Source organism: Ambystoma mexicanum, chromosome 2q (assembly GCF_040938575.1).
Source record: "Ambystoma mexicanum isolate Mex_15411 chromosome 2q, UKY_AmexF1_1, whole genome shotgun sequence".
Lineage (NCBI taxonomy): Eukaryota > Metazoa > Chordata > Amphibia > Caudata > Ambystomatidae > Ambystoma > Ambystoma mexicanum.
The window spans coordinates 1,254,185,616-1,254,212,948 of NC_090924.1; positions in this window are offsets into that span (position 1 = coordinate 1,254,185,616).

Sequence of the window (27,333 nt, forward strand, 5' to 3'; positions counted from 1 at the left end):
GTTAGGAGTTGTAGGGTCCTGGCATCAGTGTTAACAGAGGCCATCTGGTAAAGAGTGCAGGTTGATCACCGGCTGATAGCACCATGTGCACATGCCGTTTGCGGATAGTGTTGTGGCATAGCATTCTAGGTTTGAGCTTTGGACCCTTTTCCGAACAAAACTGTAATTAAACAAACTTCCCATCCCCCACCCTATACTCCTTCTAACTCGAAGCATCTGTCGCCCGAACATTCAACGAAACAAACCTCAGCTAACCGTGGCTGAGTGCGCCCGCTAACAAATGAACAAATAAACTATTCGCAGTTGTGTGGGCTCCGGTCGCACCAGAGGAAAGGGGGGGCTCACCCATTTGGGCTGGCCGCTTAGCTGTGTGTCTCCTCGCGGCTAGTCCATAAACGTGGTCAGTATAAGTACCTTAGGCCCCGCACGGTCAGGTATCGAGAGTTTCTGTTCGCATCTTTTCTGGGAGTCGGTGCTGTTATCCCTGCAGTTGTGGTGCGATTCCCGGTGCAGGCGGTTGCAGATCTGGCGGTTCAGGACCCGGTCGGGCGCAGGGTGCTCTGTTTCTCTGCCTGTTGCCCCTTGCTGCCTGCCAGTCTCCCTCGATGTGTTGTTCCGCCCATCTCCTCGCCTCTCTGGGGTCGGTGAAGTGGACTGTTGTGCCTCGATGGTAGATTTTAAGTTGGGCAGGGAACATCAGTCAATATTTCACTTTGAGGGCTTGTAGTTGTTTTTTTAATGGGTCAAACGATTGTCTAGCCTTTTGCACTTCCCTGGTGTAATCTGGGAAGAATGCTATTTTGGATCCGTTATAGGTGAGGGCGCCTTTCGCCCTTGCGGACTGGATCAGCGCATCACGATCACGATAGTTCAAAAGTTTGGCGGTCACTGTGCGAGGCAGGGCGCCCGGAATTGGACGACCCGTCGGCAGTCGGTGGGCTCGTTCAATGGAAAAGAAATTGGAGAACGTATTGTCTTCAAACATGTCTGTAAGCCACTGTTCCAGAAACAGCTCCATATGTGGGCCTTCCGCTTTTTCCGGCAGCCCTAGGATCCTTACGTTATTTCGCCTGGATCTGCCCTCACTCTCATCCACCCGCTCCTCCATGGTTTTCAATCGTGTTGTAACTCGAGCCAACTGCTGTTCTATGTTCCTTATTCCATCCTCCGCACCCGAAATACGTTGTTCTGCCTCGCCGGTGCGCGATGTCAGCTTCTGGAGGTCGTTTCGCAGGAGGGAAACGTCCATGCTGATGCCGTCCATTTTCTGCTCCATGGAAGCGCGCGAGTCGGCTATGGCCGCCATGATGTCCTTTAGGGAGATCGTGCCCTCTGTTTCCGCCATGGCGTCCGTTTGGTCATGCTCTTGTTCTGCCTGGCCGTTAGTTGTTGGCGTAGTCAATTGATCGATCCTGCTCTGGGATATCAATCTTCTGGATTTGTCTTTGCCCATGCCGAATGTCAATATGTATTGCAGTCCAGACTGCTGTAAAGGGGTGGCGGCAACACTTTCCACCGGACTCAACACCGGGGTAGTCCTCTATGCTCCACTCAGCGGGGCCGTTTCTCCTCATTCGCCGCGGTGTGTGGTGGGCAACCAGTTCGCCTCCTCGACCAGTTCACGGGCTTCTCTCCACTGACCCTGGCCCTGTCGTGCCGCGCGGGGGGGGGCAGTAAGTTTCTCGCCCTCGCCGTCCAGAGCCGCCCAGCAGATTGTTGTTATATGTAGCGTATAGGGCGTTTTGCTGTGCGGTTTGCGGTGAATAGTCGCGGTACTCCCTCAGAACGCCTTCCCGCCGTTCTGCCTCGCTCCGGCGAGGGCGGCCATTTTGATTGTGCGATGCCGCGCGCGCGGCGCCTTCTTTCCGCCGCTCTGAACTCGCTCAAAGTGGTGCGTTTCGGCCTCGAACTTTCCCTGCGTGTGCCAGGGGCACTTGCCTTCAGAAGGGTATGTTTTTTGGAAGGATTTGCCACTCGTAGCAGGCTATTTATTCAGGCTGTTTACTGCGGCCGTCGGAGCGCCAGGAGCTCACGTCCCCATCGTCCCGTTGTTGGCCACGCCCCCGCAATTTCTGCTTTTTGAGGGCCACACACAATCTACGGAAATTAATGTATCCCCAGGATATGCAGGATTTATGGCAGAAAACAGAGTATTTTTTTGTGATGTCTACTGTTGCTGAATGTTATCAATATATTTCTGCAATAATAAGCTATTAAAATTAAACATTTATTGAAATACAATTTATTGAAAAATATTTATTGAAATACAGTTATTTGATGTGTTTGATTGTCACACAATGCCCTTCAAATAAAATGAGAAATGTGAAGGCATGCTTAAATCAGCTGGAAAAGCAGGATTAGAATATGGTTCGAGACTTTGCATAACATTTGGTGTTATGTTAAGACAATTTTAATGTAGAGATTGGTTTGGTAAATGGAACCATGGGAACAGTGCTTGCTTTTGTCTTGTTTGTACAACATTTGCAGATTTTATGATTTTTAAAGACATGGTTGCGAAAAGAGCAAATGTCTTTTAGGCTTTGGTTTCACTGGTTGATATAGGCCATAATGTTTATAAGCCAGGCCTGTCATATTTGGCATTGTCTCATGTTAAAAATGTGTTTGGATTATGTTTTCTTTCTTTTGTTGAGTCTTAAATTGCAGCTGACATATCACGGGTCAAAACAAATCATTTGCTTTTCATGCTGTATTCTGCACAGCTTGCTTTTGTGCCTACACCAGCAATAGTTATTGGACTGAACACAAAGAAGGCTGTAACTGAAACTAAACACAGGAAAATTCAGTTAGCTGCTAACAGACTGGTAGTTGTTGTTAAAATAAAGACTGGTAACACTCTTGTGAAACCATCTCCGTATGCATTTAGCAATATAACATGGGTTGAATGCTCCTCAAATTCAACCTTATGTTTGTTGTTTCTAATGCGATGTCTGATATAATCTGTAAATTCACTCTCACAATAAACTCTTTGTAGCAGACTTAGCATTGAGAACTCATGTCAGGAACACAATATTCATGATATGGTAGTCAGTGAATCTTAACATACACATTTTTCTAAAAACACCCAAAAGGATGCACATGAATTTCTTATAACTATTCTTGAGGTGTTAGAAAATGAGAATCTTCTGGTGAATTATTTCATTGGGTTGACTTATGAGTGGGTTAATGATTGTGCAGCTTCGGAAAGGTTTTTTCTTTATCTTTGGAAACCTGATCAGTAAAGTGTGCAGTTTTCAAAGCTGGCGACAAATGCCCACTGTGATAAGATCTGTACTTATTGTGATCATTACTTGCCTGACCCTTCCCCAGAAACAATATCACATTGTTGCTGGGTTGCAGGATTACCATTGGCCCTTGCCCCCGGCATCCACCCCTGGATGTGTGTTCCCTGATTGGCTGGAGCTGATCTCCCTAGTCCTGGGACCCAGCTCTGTTCTCAGCGCTCAGTGCACCTTCTCAAGGTGATGAGAAAGACTATGTGGTCCCAGTGTAGCCGTTAGTATTACCACTTTTGCCTTTGAGAGTGCCTACAGGGTTGAAACGTTGTTAAAGAATCCATGTTTCACTTCATGTCTTTGTCGCTGTGAACGGCTCATCTTCCCACTGCGGGTGAATGTCTGTTGTCAGGCTCGGACGAACCACATGGTTGAAGAATGAGAAATCAAGCTCTCTGGTGTGCAATTTGTGAGGATTTATCCTATTATTTAGCAGGTTGCTCCCTGTTTTTGTGAGGTCCATGAATGTTCTACTCATCGCTTACCATGGCTGCGAGCCCTGGCCTGCTGCTTCATGCAGCTTAATTCTGCTTTTTTTCGCCTCTCGTCTTGAGGCTTGCATCCTCATGTAACCTCACTACAGTTATACTATGATTTTTATATATCTATACTGTGGTACATTTCGAATAGTTTAGTAGTACTTGGCTCTTCCAGGATCCTTATTTGATTCGGTAGTTCCATAGGATTAGTTGCAATAAGAGTCTGAGCCTGCAAGCTTGCTCTGCATCTCTTTTTTTGCCTTGCGTTTCTGCGTTTGGCTAATGAAGGGAATAAAGGCTTTCAACAGTATGTATTTGTATCTGTCCTCTATTTATAGAACTGTGTAGGCATGTTTTTTGTGTGTGTTGTGTGTGCAGGTGTGTGTCCCTGTAACTTTGTGCATGGGTGAGAGTTTGCTTCATGACTAACGTTGCTAAGTTGTGGTGTCACTAATGATGTCAGCAACCCAGACTGCCGTTATTAGTCAATCTGATCCATTGAGGCATTTGGATCCATGATCAATCTAGTGGTACCTGTATCATAAAGATGTTGACGTTTGCATATGTGGATGTCCCTGGCATTCCGCAGGGCTGTCCAAACAGTGAGTTACATCTTGAGTTCTTGACTCTTTGGGCTGTCATGTTCAAGGGGGTGAGGAGGGGCATTCCAGGGACCCTATATTCAGTCCCCCCTCTGGTCTACTTGTCAACGAAACCACCAAACTTAGACATTGTTGCTTTTGGTAGCCATATCTTTGTTACTCTTCCAAGGTGTCTGTAGTAATTTGCATGGTCATCGAAACTCCATGTCATGTAACTGCAGTATCCTTTTGGGTTGCACCATACCCATTTCTCCCAGAATGTGTTGTTGTGAAAGGGATCATCTAATGTTATCAGTTCTGTCGGGAACAGTGGGCACTCCTTTATCTTTGCCCACATGTTATTTCTCTCTTCTACTATCTTGTTCTTGTACTCCTCAACATGTATATCTACCAAGACTTTAACTCCTATTGTTTTCTCAGTTGTTTTACATAATTGTGTAATGCAGATCTTGATCACATACAGACCTTCTAGTACCAGGATCAGTGCTCTTAGTAGTACTTTCAGTTCATCTTCCAGGCACGTTGGCATCCAGGATAATATATATATGACATCCAGCTCTCATCTTTTGCTGTTCCTTTGGCTTCCTCCTCCATTTTGGTGTGTATTTTTGACAATCTTGTTACCGCTTCTGTCAGTGTGCCATTTTCTCTGTCATTTGAGGGCATGAACGTGCAACAGGAACTCCCGATCTTTGCACAAACTCCTCCCTTCATTGCTGTGAGAAGCTCTAGAACATATGTGTTCTGGAGAGCCATCAACCTTACTGCTGGGAGCTTTTCTGTTATCACATTGAAGCTATTTACTGTCGAGTTTATTGTCTGCATCAGCTCCCATCTCGTTCTCTGCAGCCATTTCGCGTTTGTGTATATCTGTACAGATGGAACTACTGACGTGGGAAACATTTCTGCCCTACTGAACAGCCGGTTCTCAGGTGGCACATCGTCCAGTGATGCTTCTGATGAGAAATAGTTATCTCTTTTTACTCTATTCAAGTCCACTGCCCTTCTCCTTCTTTTCCTAGTGTCCATTTTAGGGAAGTTATCTATCTTGATGTCCTTCTGTGGTACCACCAGGTCTGACATGTTAATGTGTACCAACTAACATACTCCTCCCCAGTTGGGTGACAGCTTCTCGTATGGCTTAGATCCGTACACCCAATAGTGATCCATTAATACTGCCATCTCAATCTTCATTGCTGGATGTACATTCCTTGTTTTCTCCAACCTTTACTGCTCCATTATTCGGGAAACACAATGTGGGTAACATTGTGGTTGCATCCCATTCTTTTAGGCACTTGTCATTTTCTCCTTGTACTCTGTTTACTGGAGGTTGTGCCAGTGTGTGTGCCTTGCTACTTACTACTCCCTCCTTCCATCGTTCATATATGTATACCTGGCCATACATGAGCATTTGTGGTCTTTCCCAACATCCCGGTATCCCTCCTACTTCCTTCAGTCCTCACTAAGCCCATCAGCTACATATTGTATAGCCTGGTCTAGTTGCCAGCAATTGTTCATTATGTCAAGATTCTTTATATAACTGTCTTCATAGGGAAATGTTGCTATTCTCTCTTGGAATCTTTCTTGGGTTGTAACCATGGATAGGTACATAAGGCATTGTGCTCTTGTTGATGGTATTTCAGTTGCTATACATTTTCTGGAGTCACTCATGGCATAGGGGATTAGTGAGCAGACATAGCAGCTACCCGCAGTGGTTTCCTTACCTACTTTGGTCATGTGCTTGTACCACATGTTGTTAGATACTTGAGCAGTATCAGTGAGGTAGAGTTCCACCCCCCTCTCTTTAGTTAACTTAAAGTGCTTAGCTATCCACTTGACAAGATTCTTCCACCTGCTAGGGTTGGGGTTGTGTTAGTAGAGGATACAGCAGCATTTCTAGCAACATAGGATACTTCCCAAATAATGAGAAAGCGAAAATACTACGTGAGTATAACACACAAGACACAATAATCATTTTTTTAATAATTCTTTCCATAAATTACACGTCTTTGGAGCCTTGTGTAGTTTGAAGATATCAGTTTCCCACCTGATAAAACAAGCGTATTGGGTTAATACTGTATTAATTCAAGCGCCACAAACATAATAGTCAGCCATAGCAAGAAGGAATAGCTGTTGCCACACAGCTTTTAATCTGGGGTCAGAGAGTACTGAGATCTCAGATGGATTTCCCCTTTCCAGGTGTGGATATTCTTGGGAAAAATAAGCTATGAAGACGTGGAAATACATGTAAGGGTGGCATCTCCTGGTAGTGTTGGATCTTCTAATAAATTGGACAAATTGGCGTTGGAAAGTTTCAGGATGAAGATCACAGGGAATCATGGAAGAAATACAATAAAAACAGTCACACTTTCACAATTAATGTGTACGGAAATAAAAATAACAAACCAACAGTGTACCCTTACTCTGGATGTGTAGGAAACCTTTGCCCTATCTCTCATGCACGTGAGCAAGTAACCATTGGATGTCCTCTGTTGGGCTGTGCTGATTCTAAGTTACTGTTTTGCTCTTCTGTTTGTGGATCATTGGCCCTTTCAATATTGGTGCTAGGAGAGGCCACTGCTTTGTACTGCTTGATGCCCCTGAGGTGGTTCCAAGTGTTCTTCCTGACCAGTTTCAATGCTCGCTCAGTGATCAGTTCAACAGTATGTTGTCCTGTAAAGCATGGTGTGTCCCACTTCCTAGAGAAATTTTGCAAAAGGACCTAGTCCCCCAGATACAACAGTGACTATTTAAGTAAATCCTCGATGGCTTCGCCGTTGCTGCTCTCATATCCTGCTACAGGCCTCTCCCATTGTCTCTGCAGTTGATGAGAAATTAAAGAAGCACTAGCAATCAAGGAAGGATAATACTCATACATTTCCTGACCCAATACATCAGATTCCTTCTCTGCATCTTGGATTGCCCTAGTGGGAGGAGCCTGGGGAAGTCGCTTGCACCGTCCTGTCACCACCTCATGTGGGGTTAAATGGTGGTCAGACTGTGGTTTATTGCGCAATGCGAACAATGCTAAGGGAAGTCTTTTTCGTCTTTGCTATGCTATCCTTGAGCAAGTCGTTGAGGCACTCACTCACCCAGTTTGGTTGTGGGTGATAGGCACAAGAGAATTTGTGTTAGATACCTAACAAGGTTGTAATGTGCTGGAACATCTCATTGGTGAAGTGAGGCCCATTGTCAGAACGCTCAACCTCACACACACCCCTTCGTGGGGATATCTCTGAAACCAGGAATTTTGCCACTCTAAGTGTGTCCGGGTGGGAACAGGAACCGCCTTCGAACCAACAGGAAAATGGGTAGACACTCACTATCATACAGTGGTACCCTTGGGATACTTGGATCATGTTGACATAGTTGACAAACAGGTGTTGGAATGGACCCACTGCGAGAGGTATGGCTCCTCTCACTACCCTCAATGTATGACCTGCAGTGAATTGTTTACATACTAGACAATTAGTCATGAATTCAGTGACGTATTCCACCAAGTAAGGACAGAACCATGTTTCTCCAATATGAGCAGCAAGTACCTCCTTCCCTAGATGGGTCGGAAGGTGTAAATGTGTCAGTGCAGTGTAAAATAATGAATATGGCATTACTACTTTCCCTGTGTTATTTTGCCACCATATCCATAACTCATTTTTTTCTCGGGGTGCAGCTCCCTGCAACTCCATAATCTGTGTCACTGGGAATGTGTTATAACCTTCCTCCAGTATCATTGTTCACATATATTCATGCATAATTGTGTGCATGGGACACAGCATCCATTTCTAAAATGTCCCCAAAGTAGGTGCGCATTTTGCTTCTGCATCTGCTGCTTCGTTGCCCTTGGAGATAGGGTCCTCCACCCTTGTGTGTGCTTGACACTTCACTACTGTTATTCACTTTGGGAGGTCTACTGCCTCTATCAGTCTACCCAATAGGAGTGTGTGCTTCACCGGTGACCCATCAACATGTCTGAAGCCCCTCCTCAACCAACGTGATAGCCCGGAATGCATTGTGGACATCACATAGGCTGAATCCGAATACAATCTTACATCCTTCTCCCTGCTGTGCTCTAGTGCCAATCTTAAAGCTACTAATTCTTCTGCTTGTGCTGAAAAGTGTGTATGTAGACATGCGCTTGTCACCACCATGCTTGTCCTGTCCTCCCTCAATCTCACTTCTGCTGCCTCAGTATGTCTTTTCCCAGTCATTTGGTCAATTGTTGATGAATCATCAATGTAAAGCATGTCTCTCCCCCTCAAGTGCGTTCTCCTGTACTGTGCGAGTGTCACTGAATTGTTCTGTTTGCTGTGCAGTCATGTGCATAGTCACCCTCCTGTAAGATGTCGGCAATGAACATCGCCGGGTTGACAAGTCTGCATCTCACTTTCTTGAGAGATGGGTTTGACATAGCACCTTGTACCCTGAAGCTCTTTGTGTTGTCAATGTACTTTTCAGACTTTTCAGTATTGCAAGGAGAGCATGCTCCACATAAAGAGTGGTGCTGCATCCCATGGTAATACTCGCTGATTTGTCCACTGCGAATGCGGCGACAGCCAATGCCTGTTTGCATGCATAGTGTCCTTTCATTACTGGGTCAAATTTCCCACTGTAGTATGTTAGAGGCTTGTGCCCCATGCTCGTCTTCTGTGTCAGTACTGCAGTCGTAACCATTCTATCAGAGTGTGAGAATAGGACAAATTCTCTTTGATAAACTGGGATCCCCAACACTGGGTTGTGCATATTGCTTCCTTCAGCTCGTCAAATGCCTCAGTCATTTCTATTGTCCATTGTAATGTCTTCTCCCCCTTTGTGCTTCCTTCAGTGTGCTCAATAAGGGCCTAGTGTAAGTGCTGTGGTCGAATACTCATGCCCTGAAATAGTTACATAGTCCTAACAACTGCTGCATTTCTCTCACAGTTGTGGGTTTTGCTGTCCTGCGTATTGCCTTGTTCTTTCCGGTGTCACTTTTCTCCTGTCTTGGGATATCAGCTGTCCAATATACAACACTTCTGTCTAGCACTATTATAATTCTTTTTCTGTAACCGTAGCCAATCTGTATCCTTCTGCCACGGCGATCACTGCTCGCCATGGTCGCTCTGTGTCGTCTGTCCCATGCACTGCTATCCAGTCATCCCCCACTATTACTGCCTTTGATTCTAGTGGCACTACAGCCCATTCCATCTCATCTAATGGTATTTCTGGCCTGAATAAGTACTCATTTGGAAGGCGCCACATTTTCCCTTGAATCCCCGGGAGCAATGCTAGTATTATTTCAGTCCCATATTGAAACAGTTCCTCATCTACTTGCGCTCCCCATTGTATCGTTTCTCCAAAATAGGTATGGATAATATCTCTCATGTTTAGAAGGTGTATCCCTGGTGTGGAAAACACTATCCCCTTGTCAATGAATGAAATGATCCTGTTAGGTTTGCTCATGACATCTCTCCCCAGTATGTTTGCAGGTGTCTTTCGAGAGTATAGTAGTGGTGAAGTTAAGCTTTGTTCCCTTATAGAAAGTGCAATATCATCTATAAAAGGAACCAATTTCATCACCCCAGAGAACCCTTGAGCATTAATGGCATCGCCTGACATACTATACTTCCCCTCCCGGATGGAGGATCTAGTCGCCCCTGTATCTACAAGAAAGAAAAATGTTTTGTCACCTATCGTCACCCCTATGCATGGTTCCTCCACAAGATTGGGTGTAACTGATAGGATGGAACACTTCTAGTCCGTCTGTGGGCTGTCCTATTAAGGGTATGACGCCATTCTGTTTCTCAAGAATAGGTTGCCCCCTCCATTGTAACCCCCCTAGTTTCCTAATGGGAGTCGTTGTCATGGAGTCTGTGTGTGCCACTGTCCCGTCGTTTGAATGTGTGCTGTTCTGCATCTGAGGTATCTGCTGAGCCATGTATAATTGTTGCGTGTTACCCTGCATCTGCAGTATCTGTGGTGCCTGTGAATAATGCTGCACTGGTGCCTGCATTTGTGGTGTCTGTGTCATGGGGTGGTGTGTCTGCGGGTATGCATTTGGTGTCTGTCTGAGTTCGAGGATTCAGACCTGCAGCAGGGCTTCACTGGGCGGTTCTGTCGTGGTAGGGATCCTCTTCCGTCAGCTCTTCGTCGGTTCTTTCGTTCCAGTGGCGACTCCATTTGTGCAAGGTTGAGCATCATGAATTGGATAAAATGATGTGAAAAAGATCATCTCAGCTCTTCCAATCACATTAAAGGATCAAGTGAGAGAAAAAAGAAAAAGTGAAGAGGAGCTATTCAAATATCTGCAGCCTGTGGTCTTTTGTTTTTGATCAAGACTCAGTGAGTCTTCAAGGCGTTGTGTCACATTGGTTCTTTCAGTGTCCATTTGTAGCGCCTTGATCCGCTTCCTCCTGTGTAAGTTCAAGTTGTTTGAGTGGTGCCAGCCTGAATATATTGTAGGGTGTCTTTGTCTTCCCCCATTCTGTGTGCCATAATCGCACTAATATTGACATGTCTGGATACTGCGTCCACAGAACTTGCCACACAGCTGCTCAGCAGTTAGTGAACGGTGAACCATTGTGCGCTGTGCTCTGTGTTGTTACTCCTGGGTACCCCGTCCCTTTCCATGCATCATCGGCAGCCTCTCCTAGGATCACCACTAATAAACCTTGTATGTCCCCTACTGCTAATTTCTCTCCTGCCGTCATCCTTTCCATCTCGTACATCCATTTCCCCGCACCCATGGTCAATGAGGGTAGCCGAGAACTCAGGTTTTCCTTGTCTATATGCTTCCATGGCATGTACTGAGGTCGCCCCCTCCCTTTTCCAGTAAGGGCATCTGTGTGAACCCAATCTCTCCATCCAATCCTCTCGTCAACTTGATTTCCGTCTCTGATCTCCCAGTGTCTTTGGTGGCAATGAACACCTTTACCATTCCCCTTTGTGCTGGGAGGTCCCTAAGCTGCTGCGCATATGTTGTCCCCATCCAAGCTGCGCAATGTATCCCTGGGATCATTGTGGTCTCTCGTCTTTGTTGCCCCACAATTTTTTGCATCTCTGTCTGCTCCCCATGTCGAGCTTCGATTGGTGTTATGACCTGTCAATCGATGGACAGGTTGCCCCATCCCCTTTTCCTCACTTTCTACAAAGTCATCTTTTGACTTGGTGTCTCTCAGGTCACCGTCAGAATGGAAGCTCAGTCTCCTCAGTAACTTGCATCCCTGTGGTTCCCCTCCTATGCCCATCATGTTCCTGCTGTCCCGCCTCATGGAGGACCCTGAGCTGGATTTGTCTGGCACCGAGGTTGCCTTATCACATGTCTTGTCGCAATCTTGATCCGCTTAGCTATCTCTTCCTGAATTATCATCAGGTGCGGTCAATCCCCATTTTAGTCTTATGTCTCTTACTGCGCACTCCCCCTCCTCCTTGCGCTTGTGCTCTCTTGTGAGCTGCTCTAGTTCCCAATTTCTTTTTCCCTTCTCACCAACACTTGCTTTTCCTTCTCGTCTTCCTCCTTATGCCTCGCTATCTCCTTGAGCTCCTTCTTTCTCCTCATCTCTCGCTGCTCCCATGCTTTCTCTTCTTCCATTTGCTTTTCTTTTTGCACCCTCTAACGTTCTTCATTCTCGTGCCTTTCTACTTCTTTCAATATCTCTGCCCAATCTTGTGCATCTCTGCTCTCCATACATCCAGCTACTTCCTTACTTGCCCCTACTTGTTCTGTTGTCTTCCCATCTAATTTCAATAGTTTGTGCCCTCCTACCCACACCGTTCAATGCTCTATTTTCCAGCCCCTCCTTGGCACTTGTCTGGGTCTCGGTGTGTGCCCCTTTTGCTCCCCCTGCTGTCACAACCCCTTTCTGCCCCTCCTCCTTGGTATATGGTGGATGTTTGAAGGTTGGATTTGTGCACCCCTGCTGCTTTTAAATCCCATATAGGGTATAATTCCTGTGCTTCTGTTGCAACCCCTTCATTCTCATCACGCAACACGTGATCTGCTAGCAAGTCATCAGGCACTTTGTACTCTCATCCAGTTACCCCTCATTATGATTGTGCCAACATCTCTAGTGGATGCCTACCGAAAAGGGCACACTGTCTTTACCCTCCTTTGCAACTTCTATATGGTTTATTGCTAATCCTGTACTCACGCACTGTCCTGTCCACTTCTCCTCACATCCAACTCTATTCCTGCTCCTCGCCCCCAATACTTTTGTATCTAATCACCCACTATGCACACCTTCGACCAACCCTGTGGTTACACTTGTTCACTCTACTCTTCAATTATCTTAACCCTTTGGAACACTCTTGCTTGCTGCGCGCTTCAAGTTAAGTTCCCATCCATGGCAAATGCTACATCCGCTATGATGGATAGTGTAATGCTTGACTAAATATCACCACCACTCCAACACTGCTCTAACCCATTCATTAGCACACAGCAGAAGACCATACTACTTACTGTGTCTGCCAAAAATTCCTACCTCAACGCCCCAGCTCTCTGGTTGGAACACTTTGCGTGCAGACTTAAACCTAACCAACCCTGTGATATACACACCTGGAGTCTTAGACTAGGTTCTACATTTGCACGTTCAGCACATTATCCTTCAAGCACCGCGCCACACATCTCAAGCCCCCACATCCCAAGCCCTCTCACTACACTCTCCCCATCATTTGAGCCCACACCTAACTTGAATACACATACAGCACTCCAGCCCAAAGAAATGGTAATCAGGTGCGCCCTCATTAGCGCTAGGTCCCTCACGGCCCACACTTTAGATATTGACAACCTCATCACATCACAAGACTTAGATATTCTTGCCATCACTGAACCTTGTCTACATGCAGCCTCAGGACCTCTACTCTCACTTGCCATTGCCGATGACTATACCATCATTAGATGTGACCGTAACAATAAACAATCTAATTTAGCAGTGACGTTGCCATCATTCATAAAACATCTATTGCCCTAAGAACCATATCTGCCCCTTAGATATCTACAGCAGAAGTCCTGTCTGTAAAACTCCCCATCTTTTCCCATCTGAGGAGCAGGTGAGTGTGCCTGCCATCTGCGACCCCATTTCCGTGTTTTTTTGTGTTTAATTGGTGCCCCGCGTTGCTCCGTGCTTCCCGGCCTCCCCTTCCTGGTTCTCCCTCGAATGCCCGCCTCCAAGCCCACCCTTCACCCCTGATTGGCTGCTACCAAGTGGTTGCCTGGGTCTAGCGACCCGCTCGGTGCACCTGCTCCCCTTTCTCACCTGAGGAGGAGGTGAGTGTGCCTGCCATCCGTGACCCCATTTCCGTGGTTTTTTGTGTTTAATTGGTGCCCCAGGCCCCGCGTTGCCCCGTGCTTCCCGGCCTCCCCTTCCTGGTTCTCCCTCACCTGCCCACCTCCCAGAACGCCCCCCACCATTCTCTGTGAATTTAGAACTGTTCCCAATAGCCTCTCTGTGAATTTAGAAGTGTTCCCAATAGCCTCTCTGTGGAAAGACTAATTTAGAAGTGTGCCCTATAGACACGTTGTGAAAAGTTAAATCTAGAAGTACAATTAGAAGTTGTATTTAGAAATGTGCCTAATAGCCTCTCTGTGAAATTTGCATTCAGAAGTGTGCCCAATAGCCTCTCTGTGAATTAGAAGTGTTCCCAATAGTCACTCTGTGAATTTAGATGTGTTCCCAATAGCCTCTGTGTGAAAGTGGAATTTAGAAGTGTGCCCAATAGCCTCTCTGTGAAAGTTGCATTCAGAAGTGTGCCCAATAGCCTCTTTGTTAATTTAGAAGTGTTCCCAATAGCCTCTCTGTGAAAGTTGCATTCAGAAGTGTGCCCAATGGCCTCTCTGTGAATTAGAAGTGTTCCCAATAGTCACTCTGTGAAAGTGGAATTAAGAAGTGTGCCCAATAGCCTCTCTGTGAATTTAGAAGTGTTCCCAATAGCCTCTCTGTGAATTTAGAAGTGTTCCCAATAGTCACTCTTTGAATTTAGAAGTGTTCCCGATAGCCTCTCTGTGGAAAGCCTAATTTAGAAGTGTGCCCTATAGACACATTGTGAAAGGTTGAATCTAGAAGTACACTTAGAAGTTGTATCTAGAAATGTGCCTAATAGCCTCTCTGTGAAAGTTGCATTTAGAAGTGTGCCCAATAGCCTCTCTGTGAAAGTTGCATTTAGAAATGTGCCCAATCGCCACTCTGTGAAAGTTGCATTCAGAAGTGTGCCGAATAGCCTCTCTGTGAAAGTTGCATTTAGAAGTGTGCCCAATAGCCTCTCTGTGAATTAGAAGTGTTCCCAATAGTCACTCTGTGAAAGTGGAATTTAGAAGTGTGCCCAATAGCCTCTCTCTGAATTTAGAAGTGTTCCCAATAGCCTCTCTGTGAAAGTGGAATTTAGAAGTGTGCCCAATAGCCTCTCTGTGAAAGTGGAATTTAGAAGTGTTCCCAATAGACTCTGTGAAAGTTGCATTTAGAACTGTGCCCAATAGCCTCTCTGTGAATTTAGAAGTGTTCCCAGTAGCCTCTCTGTGAAAGTTGCATTCAGAAGTGTGCCGAATAGCCTCTCATTGAAAGGGGAATTTAGAATTGTTCCCAATAGCCTCTCTATGAATTTATAAGTGTCCCCAATAGTCACTCTGCAAATTTAGAAGTGTCCCCAATAGCCTCTCTGTGAATTTAGAAGTGTTCCCAATAGCTTCTCTGTGATTTTAGAAGTGTTCCCAATAGTCACTCTGTGAATTTAGAAGTGTTCCCAATAGCCTCTCTGTGAAAAGCCTAATTTGAAGTGTGCCCAATAGACACGTTGTGAAAAGTTGAATCTAGAAGTACATTTAGGAGTTGTATTTAGAAATGTGCCTAATAGCCTCTCTGTGAAAGTTGCATTTAGGAGTGTGCCCAATAGCCTCTCTGTGAATTTAGAATTGTTCCCAATAGCCTCTATGAATTTAGAAACATTCCCAATAGCCTCTCTGTGAATTTAGAAGTGTTCCCAATAGCCTCTCTGTGAAAGTTGCATTTAGAAGTGGGCCCAATAGCCTCTCTGTGAATTTGCCTCTCTGTGAAAGTTGCATTTAGAAGTGGGCCCAATAGCATCTCTGTGAATTTAGAAGTGCGCCCAATAGCCTTTCTGTGAATTTAGAAGTGTGCCCAATAGCCACTCTGTGAAAGCTGCATTTAGAAGTGTCCCCAATAGCCTCTCTGTGAATTTAGAAGTGTTCCCAATAGCCTCTCTGTGAAAGTTGCATCTCTCTGGGCAAAGCTGAGTTAGATACCTGCCTAATACCCCCCCTATACAAATTGGAATTTAGTGAATTAGTTTAGTTCAATTAGTTCAATTTAGAAGTGTGCACGACACCATTGAGGCTAAGAAGCGTGCCGAATATCCTAATTAATCCCTTTTAGTATACCTAATAATATATCTGTTTCATCGAGAATCTAGAACTGTGCCTAATAATCTAATATCCCCTCTATACAAAGCGGAACCTAAAGTTAGACCTAATATCATCTCTGTGTACAGTTCATCCTAGAAGTGTACCTAATAGTACCTAATAGCCTAATATCCCTGTGCAATTGAACTTGGCAGTGTGCCTAAACTTAGAACTACATTTAAAAAGCCCTCCTAAATCCACCTAAAAACCAGTACCAAGCATGAGTGCACCCACAATCCCACAGTTTGTCTGAAATGACTGCCGTGGACCGCCGCCACCCCCCGATCTGCCTTCCCTCCCGCTGCCCCCTTCCCAAATCACCCAGCCTCCTTCGCACTCCCTGTCATTCCTCTCTCCAAACACCAAGCCAGAGGGGCACGATGGCGAGCGATCAACCCTAAAACCACTCCCCCCTGAACCCCACCACCGACCAGCCAAGGTTAACCATGCCTGCTTCCTTCACTATCATACCTGGCACACCCCACCCTGCAAGCTTCCACTCGCCACCTTGCCCTCAAACCCCCTCCACCTTCCCCCCGACCGCACCCTTTCCCCTCCCTAAAAACTGCATGCCTAGCCCTAGCAAGAACCAAAGCCGCATCCCTCTCCCCCTCTGACCTGCCTACCCTCTCTCACACTCCAATTGCAACAAAGAAACTAAAGAGGAAACATACCTGGTCCCCCACAATCTCTCAGCACTCTTTGTCTCCCCTGTCTCGACCTACCACCTCATTCCCCCTCTCACCTCCTTCCCCCGTGGCTTCACCCTTCCTGAAACCCCTCTCCCTCGATTTCTCATCAACTGCAACTCCTAACCGCCCACTCCCCGCCTTCGAATTCCCCGAGCCAGACCGGATCATCCTAACACACGCAGCCACCCAATCCTGCCCGAAGCCTGCCAATACTTCTGCTCACCCACTATTCCCATCAATCATCACCAACCCTCCCCCTCTCCATCCTCCACTCTCTCCGCCACCCACGTCCGCTCCAGCTCAGAGACCAACCTTGCCCGCCGATGTGAACTGCATCCTATTTAATGCCCGATCTGTAGCAAAAAACAGACATTGCATCTTTGACCTCCTCACCTCTGACAAACCAGACCTGGTCTTCATCACCGAAACTTGGTTCTCTGACAATTTTGCCCCAATCACTAATGAAGCCTTCCCCCCTGACTACTCCCTCATCCCACTGAACCGTTCCTCCAGAGGAGGGGGAGTAGCATTTATCTTCAAGTCTCTCTTCCACACCTCAATCATCGACAACCAACCTTCCATTCCCTCCTGCGAATCTCTCCTCGTTAAACTATCCCTCTCCGCCTCACACTCACACAGTTTCCTAATAATCTACAGGCCCCCTGGCTACGATAGGCAATTCGCAAACAACCTCTGCGACTCCATTGCCACCCTTCAACTAAACCATCCCAAACTCACCCTTCTTGGAGACTTCAACATATGGCTCGACATCCCCACCAACCCTATGACACACTCTCTGGTTGACGTTTTAGACGCAATTAACCTCCAACCCCACATAAATGGCCCAACTCACTATAAAGGACACACTCTTGATGCCATCTTTAGCTCCAACACCCGGGTCCATCTGAACCCCCCCACCCCTATCATCTGGTCCGATCACTTCATTCTCTCCTTCACCATACGCTCACACGACCCCCTCCCCGTACTCGAATCTGAACCTCCGAATCTACGCAAGTGCTGGAAAAAACTAATTATCATCCCTGACCTAGCCGAAGCGCTCATCCAGTCTCCACCACCTACTTGCCAACTCAGTAAACAACTAACTCCTGAAGCCTTTGACTCATGGCTCAATGCATCTCTGTTGCGGCTCACACCCTATTGCAAACCATCAACCCGCCCTGGCCTCTTCCCCAAATGGTTCACCCCCGAGTTGAAGACCACTAAACAACTATATAAATACCTAGAACGTAAATGGCAGAAAGACAAAACCTAGGAGAGCAGGGCCACCTTGGCCCGACACCTCTACCAGTACAAAGTCGAAATCCGGAAACAAAAAAATCCCTCTACAACTCCCGAATCCTAAACTGCAAAAACCAGAGCAAAGAACTCCACAAAATCATCTCCGAATTCACCAAATCGGCTTGCACCACAACCGTCCCAACCCCCTCGCAATCACTGTGCGACTCACTCTCCCTCCACTTTTACACCACAGCTCTCGAAAGAACAAATACTCTAACCACCAGACTGACGCTCTTGCATCCACCAGGCAATACTCCCCCCATACTGACCTGCCCACCAGCTGCAACCAATACGCAACCAATGTTCGAATCCTGTAGTCCAATTTCTCAAACTTCTCTCTGCACGCAAACCATCTGGCTCTCCGCTAGACCCTTGCCCAGCAACAACCCTCAAAGAAATGTTCACCTCCACATGCGCAGCAGAACACGCAAGATCCATCATAAATGCCTCCCTTTCCTCTGGTATCTTTCCTGATGCCTTCAGAACAGTCCATGTCAAACCTCTGATTAAAAAACCTTCCCTCAACCCTCTCGAGCCCAAAAACTACCACCCCATCTCGAACACCAGGTTCCTTGTAAAACTCATTGACCGAACCGCCTACACGCAACTAAATGCCTTTGTCGAAGCCTCCTAGACCCCGCACAATCAGGTTTCAGAGCCCGTCACGGAACTGAAACCACCCTAACCTCAATCTGGGATGACCTTAAAATGATAGCTGACTCTGCGGGATGCGCCGCACTAATCCTTCTTGACTGATCCGCCACCTTTGATACAATCAATCACTCAATCCTCCTAGACCGCCTCCACTCCCTAGAAATTCGTGGAACCGCTCTTAAATGGATAGCTTCATTCCTCAAAGACAGGCACCAAATAACGATACTCTCCACATATACCTCCCAAGCCCGACCGGTCGACACGGGAGTCCCACAAGGAGCATGCCTATCTGCCCTCCTGTTCAATCTCTACTTGATCACCCTCCCACCAATAATCCGTTCCCACAACATCAGTGTTACAACTACGCCGACGACACTCAACTAATTCTAAAACTCCTGAACTTAAATCCCAACTCCCGACCTGACCTGGCCTCCTGCCTCCTTGACATAGATCTCTGGATGACCCAAAGCCACCTCTTACTAAACCCCTCCAAAACGGAAATCATGGTTTGTGGCAACTCTGATCTTCTTCTGCACCCGCCATGGGCAACTCACCGACCCCCTCCAACTCAGTGAAAAATCTTGGATGCACCCTCGATTCTGACCTAACTTTCTCGCGCCAAGTCAACAACGTCTCAAAGTCCTGCCACTACCACCTTAAAACCCTTAGTTCGCATCTTTCCATATCACTCCTTTCCCAACAGACTCCCTGCGGTCCAAGCAATCGTTATATCAAGACTAGACTATGCAAACCCCCTATACCTTGGAAACCACGCCTACAAACTGAATAAACTCCAAAGGGCACAAAATGCAGCAGCCAAAATGCTACTTGCGCTCGGCCCAAGAGACCACAACTCCCCTGCCCTTATGACGCTGCACTGGCTTCCTGTAGTGCGAAGGGTGACTGTCAAAACCTTATGCATCTCCCATCGAGCACTGCATAAAACCGGACCTCAATATCTTCAAGACAAGCTAAAGCCCTATCACCGCCTACGCACCCTAAGATCAAGCTCAGCTGGCCTCCTGGTCATACCTAAGACAAACGCAGTCAGATTAGGCGGATCATCATTCTCAGCCTTGGCCCCCACCCTATGGAACTCACTCCCACCCCACATCCGCCTAACTGACGATTTAATGTCTTTCCGCAAACTGCTGAAAACCTGGCTCTTCCCCTAAAACCATACCAGACTAACCCAAGCAGACTAACAGCATCTCAATGACACCAATACAACAAACTACCTGATGCGAGAAATTGACAGCTTGTAAACCCTAACATAAACTAAAAGGACAATCAGAAGTATCCAAATAAAAGATCAAAACAATGAAGTGGTTAATAAGAATAAATCGTACGGAAACAGTAGAGATTTAAACTCCTGAAATAGACATAATGCATGAGGAGCGAACGAAATGAATGACGTGAACAAAATAATTTGATCAGATGAAGCGTGTGGACCAGATGAATGCACTGAGTGAAAGAATGCATGAGTGGAAGAACAGATGGCTATATAATTTAAATGAGTATACAAATCGAATAAATATCTAAATTGGATGAGTGTATAGAATGGATGATCAGGTTGAGCGGTTGGGTGTGTAGAGAGCGCCTGAGTGCATGGAGTGCCTGAGTGCATGGAGCGCCTGAGTGCCTGAGTGCATGGAGCGCCTGAGCGCCTGAGTGCATGGAGCCCCTGAGAGCATGGAGCGGATGGGTGTATGGAGCGGATGGGTGTACGGAGCGGGTGGGTGTAGAGAGCAGACAAATAGATAGAAGAAAATTACTGCGTATTAGCGAATGACTTTATAAGGCTGATTGGTGCATATTGCTGTTGAATGCGTGGGGAGCGGATGTGTGTGGGGAGCGGATGAGGGCGGGGGCGGATGAGTGCAGGGGGTGGATGAGTGCGGGGGGCAGACGAGTGCGGAGGGTGGGTAAGTGCGGTGGGTGGATGCGCATGGAGAGCAGGTGAGTTCGGAGAACGGGTGAATGCGGGGAGCTTGCGACTGTGTAGGATGGATGAATGCGTAGAGCAGATGAAGGTATGGTGCATACGAGGGGATAAAGCAGACAAATGCCTAGAGTGGAGGAATTACATTGGATGAGTGCGCAGAACGGATAATCAGGTAGAACGGATGAGTGCGGAATGCATGCAGAGCTGATGAGTACGTAGAACGGGTGAGTGCAGGGAACTAATTGATGAGCGAAGCAGGATGGTTGAACTGAACAGAAGAACGTATAGAATGGAGGGCTGCACAGAACAGACTAGTGTTTAGGGCCGACAAGTACATAGAGCAGACAAGTGCATCTGAGCGAAATAGTGCATATGGAAAAACAATAATAATAATAAAAAAATAAATAAAGGTTTGTAAAAAGAGGTGAGTACATGGGATGAATGCGTAGAAGGGGATGAGCGCGCAAAAGGGATGAATGCGTAGAAGGGGCTGAGTGCGTAGAGGGGCTGAGTGCATAGAGGGGGCGAGTGCGTAGAGGGGGCAAGTGCGCAGAAAATGCGAGTGCGGAAAACAGATGAATGCATAGTGCATGCATGGGGCAGACTGGAGTGCACGGGACAGACTGGAGCGCATGAGTGCGTCGAGTGAACCGGAGTGTGTGGAGCAGATTGGGATGCATGGAGTGGACAGGAGTGCATGGAATGGACTGGAGCACATTGAATTATATAGTATATAGTATGGTTTAGAATGCAGAGAACTCTTTGAAAGAGCATACAACCAATCATATCATACCACCATGCTTACTCTCCCCTCTACACCACCACTCAACTAGAACACAGAGATACTATGACACCATTCGGTATAACTATTCTCATACGAACATCCGCTGCATACTACACATCACTCTAAGTAAAACACTGCTGGTTACACACCCCCAGCCAGGCGTTCTCCTCAGGCCTAACGCAGCCAAACTCGGTCTGGATAAATCCTGCCAGACCGAACACATACTTCTGATCTCTCAAACACCACACCTACCACTAAGAAGCAGCTATTACAAGAATACCACACCACGTGCACACATACCCGGTCCTCACATGCACCTTGACTCTCTCTACTCTCTCTACTGACCTTAACTTCGGTTCCCAAGGGCGTTCAACCTACCAGCGCCATCAGACAATACCAATGGTATATAAGGCGCTATATAAATGCAAAATAACAATACCAATAACAATCTCACACAACCAGACTGTCACACTACAGGCCTCCAGGTCCTTCGACCCGGTTTGCAGACGATATTGATTACTAGACTCAAACGACCCTATAGCCACAGACTTGGCTAGCTCACTCACAAGGCCGTCTTTACGCATGTATCCTCAAACCCACTCATGACAAAGGAAGAATCCTCAATTGGTTGGCTGACTTAAACTGTACTATCAATACAATTGCTAACTCATCTTGTCCCTGGCTGACCATCACACTATCACCTTCAATATCTTAGCAAACTATCAATGGCCCAAACCTGACATTGCACCTCCCATTCGCACTAGGAATAAAATAGACATAACCAAAGACAACCTCCTCCCTCTCATCATACCCTCTCTGAACAAGGTTTCTCTCTCCTGCTCAGACCCCACTGTTTTAGATGATACTTTCAATGTGACCATGCTCAAGACATTGGACGCCATAGCATCCATTAAACTTCACAAAGCCAAACAACGCGCACACCTTAACTCATGCTTCTCACCACAGCTTAGGGCTTTACGCAAAGAAAAAATAACTAGTGAGGCACACTGGAAAAACCACCCTTCCTCTGCCAATAAGGACAGCTTTAGCATAGCCACTCTTAACTAAAAGGATGCCATCCTCACAGCTAAAAAAGTCATATACAACAAACACATTGTGCAAGCTGAATCCAACACTAAAGAGCTCTGCAAGATCCTCAAGGAACTTGAAACTCCATCAACTCCACCAGAAACGTGCCACAAAGACAGCTCCTGGTACACAAGCATACAAAAAGCACTCCTTGACAAAATCTCAACAGTACAGACTAACATCAATACAAAAAACCAACCTCCAGGCCAACCCCGTACTCTATCCCACGCCACCTAACATGAATCACACTGCACACACACCTAAACCTTTTCGCTTCTTGCCACTAACAGTCCTAGAGGTAGAAAATATAATTCTTAAACTCACACCTTCTAATTACCAGGGCGACTCTTGTCCAGCCCCTATCATAAACGAGTCTGCCCACGAACTAGCCCCATTCATCACGGCGCTCATAAACTCATCCTTCAGCACAGGCACCATACCCGAAAACCTTAAAGATGCCTGGGTCATCCCTCTTCTGAAAAAAAACACCCTTGACCCTTCCAACTATAGGCCCATCACAACTCTGCCTTTCCTCCTTAAAATCATTGACCGTGCAGCATACCTACAGATCCAGGATTACTGGAATGTAACAATCTCCTAGGACCTAGGCAATCAGGCTTCCACCCCAAACACGGAACCGAAACTGCCCTCATTGATCTTAAAACGCAAATTGAGGACCTAAAAGACAAGGACAAGATCGCCCTATTGCTACTCCTCGACCTATCAGCCGCGTTTGATTTGGCGAATCATCAAATCCTATGTCAACATCTCAAACTATCAGCACATTTCTCAGACAACACCACGACTTGGATCAAATCTTTCTTGCCTAACAGATCCATGAGGGTCTTCTCCCCCACGGCTGCTGCCGAACCTTCGCCAGTTCTTTGCAGGGTCCCTTAAGGATCTTGGATCTCACCCATGCTCTGATCACAAAACCCTTATTTGATATTCATGATTATATGGGTGTCACATACACCAACTATGCGGATGACACCCAGATACTCATTTCTGTTACTGGTGATCACACGGTTGATTCCAAAGATGTAAACACGGTTTGCCAAGTCATTCAAGCTTGGATGGCTCTGTGAGTCTAGAAATTACCCTCCCATAACATAGGTGATGTATTTTGTTGGCTGAAAACCAACCTCCTCATATGTTCAGCATTATTAGTACAGACTCATGAGCATGACCAGAGAGCGTCAATTTTGTAGGAATAGAATTTGCCATTTTGATAAATCTTTGCTTCTTGCTTTCTGTTCAAATTGCTTTGCTGTAAGTAAATTCTATTCCATTATTGCTCATGCATAGAGCAAGGCCACAAGTTACATGTTGAAACGCAGCCCAAAGCAACTCAGACAGCAATGCTCTGTCTCCTCCCTCACAAGTCCTTGGAAGCAAGAAACAAGGCATTTAATCACTACACTGGTGTCAGCTAGTCTCGCTGGTGCAGCAGAAACGGTAGAAACAAACAATGAATGGCTTGAATTATGCTCCCTTCCACGGCCCCCCTTCACTCAGCCCCTGTAGATTGAGCTGACCTCTAGCCCACAAATAGAAACTAGGAGATAGTGAGGCCTGGAATGTGTCTCTCCCCTGCATTTAGCTTGCTTGTAAGAACAAGAGCATTATGTTCCCTAAAACAAAGAATGGTGTCTGCACATTTGCAAATTGCAAACTGTTGCTGAATAAATGTCTAAGGGTGTCATATTCGTCATAATTGTCAATCATCGAAATCATTTCAAAGGAAATACATTATGGGCAGTATTGAATATGTCACTACTGATAATAAGATGATCGTTTTGCATATATGTAACTGTTTGTAGAATGCTCGCTCTCTTGTGTCCCACGGGGTCTGGAGACACATGTTGCGGGACGTGAGACCCAGTTGGCCGACTGAGACTATTTGCTTTGCAATAAACTCTAGATTTTGGGAATTGAACCTCGTGTCTGCTGTATCAGTTCATATGTGGTGATTGTGCCTTGTTTCCATACGCGAGGGTCCCCTAGGGGACACATCAAAATGGTGCCCGAATAGGGATCTCCCCCACTTGTTCCATCATACACGTTGTAATATAAGAAGGCAAAAAAAAGAAAACGAAGCGAGGAAAGTGTGAGATACTCCTTTTCAGATCTGTACACAACTGATCCCTGACTGACGTGTCCGGCCAGAGAACAAGGAGGCGAGGGTCCCGAAATGAGCCAGAGAGAGCCAAGATATGCAGACACGACGATTCTTGGTTGCGTCAGTATACAGACGAATTGCGTCTTGAAAGATGACTTGGTTGATCAGGTGAGTCGTGCCTCGATTCTAAATAACCCTGATATTGGTTGAGAGTTGCTCTTGCAAGATCAAACGCCCAGGGTAAGGTTAAAACATGCCTGGGGTATTGTCTTCCTGCTTACTGTTTTTCTGTTTTTCACTGCGGTAGACAATCTTTGGAAAATGGCCAGGCTGCGCCACCCGTAGGATCGCCGGCATATGAGATGTACGTAAAATCTGGTATAGGGGCGATAATGTTTTGTGAAATTTGTCATAGGCAAACCAGACACGAAGAACATTTACAATGGCCAAAACATGGGAGTTATGAGATTGCACGGATAGATTATCTGGAATCAATACTGTTAAAAAAAAGCCGCCCTGTGACTTTTGACGTCATTAGAGACTGGAGGAAGGAAGCTATGCTCCGTTGGAAAAGCAGAGAGAAAAATGCGCGCAGGCACAAGTCAAGAACAGAAAGAGTGAAAGAGCAAGATGAAAAGGAGTGGGATGATAATTTAAGAAACACAGACAGATGTGTTCAGATGGGAGTAGACAAAATATTTCCACAAATAGAATTGCATTCATCAGATGAACTAATTAATAAAATATTAACTGAGAAAAGACAAGAGCGCCAAAAAAAAGAAGACTGATAGAATTACATCAGTGCCCATTAACCAACCCCTTCCTGCTGCCCAGTCCCCATTACAGCCACGGATCATACAGTCGCAGCAACCACTCCCCGTTCCCGTTGTTCCATCTGCACCTCCCTCCCAAGATAGTCCCCCTCTCCCTCTGCCTATTGAACTTGAATTCACTGTAACAAGAGAAGACGGTATGGAAAGAGAGGGGGCAGCACAAAGTGAGTGCACTAGAGTAACCCGTAGTGCAGTCAGCAAAGAGAGAAGAAAGGAGTTGAAAGAACAGGCAGAGATGTATATAGATGGAAATGATGAGACATCGACGTTGGATTTGATGTATGATTTCAGGAAGACTAGTGAAAGACAGGTATTGTTGGAATGCATGGGAGAATATTTAATGGAGAGATGGAAGTAGCTGATTGGAATGGTACCGCCGCAGAAATTGCAGGATTTGAATGCTTTTGAGAGAGGGATGCAGAAATAAAGGAACATGTGGACAAGCTTTTTGAATGTAAAAATGAACTGGATGATGCATATGCTGAAATGTTTTCTATGCCAGGATATAGGAACAAAGACATAAGAAGAGAAAGGAAAGTGGCGGTACCATATGTGCAGCATCAATTTCTTCCGCCGTCAAGACAGGCTAGTGAGAAAATGAAAATATGTACGCGGGAGGCGCTAAGATGGATTACAGATCCTAGTGTTCCCACGATGGAAGTGCACGAAATATTTGATCAATATACATTGCCAATGAAGAGAAAAACACTGCAGGTGATGCTTGAATATTTGCAGGGATATAGAAAATAAACAAGCTAGCCCCCCCGAATTAATGGCAATATATAAGAGAGCTATTGAACGCGGAACGGGAAAAACAGCCTTATCGCTTGACTTAGCAATAGTATTGCACATGGGGGAGGGAGGAGGAAAAGTAAGTGCAGTATTTCCTATGAGGGAGGTTCCACCTACCTTTGTGCCGAAAGTAGAAATTCCTGCATCAGGTAATCAACCTGTGCAGGTAACGGAAGCACATTATACAGCACAGTATGTACATGTCCCTTTCTCCAGTCAAGAGGTGAATAATATAAAACAGATGATCCCTGATTTGAGGAAAAATCCGGCAGGATTTTATAAAGAAATAAGGCCTCGTTTCACAGTAGGCGGTAAGGGTTTACCAGTACCGGTAAGGGCACCGGTACCGGTAAACCCTTACCGCCTTACTACGAGGTGCCTTTGCGGGATCCGACCTTAACGGCTGGTTTAGACCAGCCCTTAAAGTTGGGACCCGAAAAGGGACCTTGGTGCTAATTACGGTACAGGAATTTGCGGTCCCGTAATTAGCTCCTTCCCCATTCCCATTGAGCCCTATGGGGCAAAAATGGGAATGGGGAGGGGCCATGGATAAAGGGGGAATTACCGCCTGCCAACCTTGGAATGGGGTGGTATTTCCATTTTCTCCATGGTAATACCGGTATGGTACCGGCGGCAACCATGGTGCTAATAGCACCAGGATTTACTGCATAACGTGTAATGAGGCCCATAGAGTCCTATTTGAGATCGTCCATTTTTACTATGAACGATATTGACCTAATATTTCCAGTAATTTTGCCAGCAGACATATGGATGCAGATAAGAAAAGTAAATGATGTGGATAGTTTTGGTGACACATGGGAGCGTCTAGCGACAGAGGATGCGGACAGAAAAGCAGGCGAGAAACCATCGCCAAATATGGCAACATTACCAGGACGAATAATACATAAATTGAAGGAGATAGTTCCAGAAAAAAGAATTGTATGGGACAAATTAACTGCATGTGTTCAAGGCAAAGATGAGTTAGCAACAGACTATTTCAATAGATTTGAGGAGGTGTTTACAGATTTTAGTGGGCAGTATGTAAGCACTGAGGCAGGGAAAAGACTATTTGTTGATAAATATGTGAGGGGATTAATAATTCCAATTCAAAATCTGATCATGACATCTGAAAGTGCATGGCAGGCAAAACCATTGAGTGAAGTATTGCACATGGCCCAGTATTATGAGAATAGAGTGAACACAGAGAAAGAGAAGGAGGCGAAAGATTTAGAGTAAATTTGAAAACGAGGGTGTTGCTTCAGCAAGTAGTGGGTCACAATAGAGGAAGAGGAAATGCGCAAGAGAGAGGAAGTAATTTCAAAATGCATGGAGGTCTGCTGGTATTAAATCAGTGTGCATATTGTAA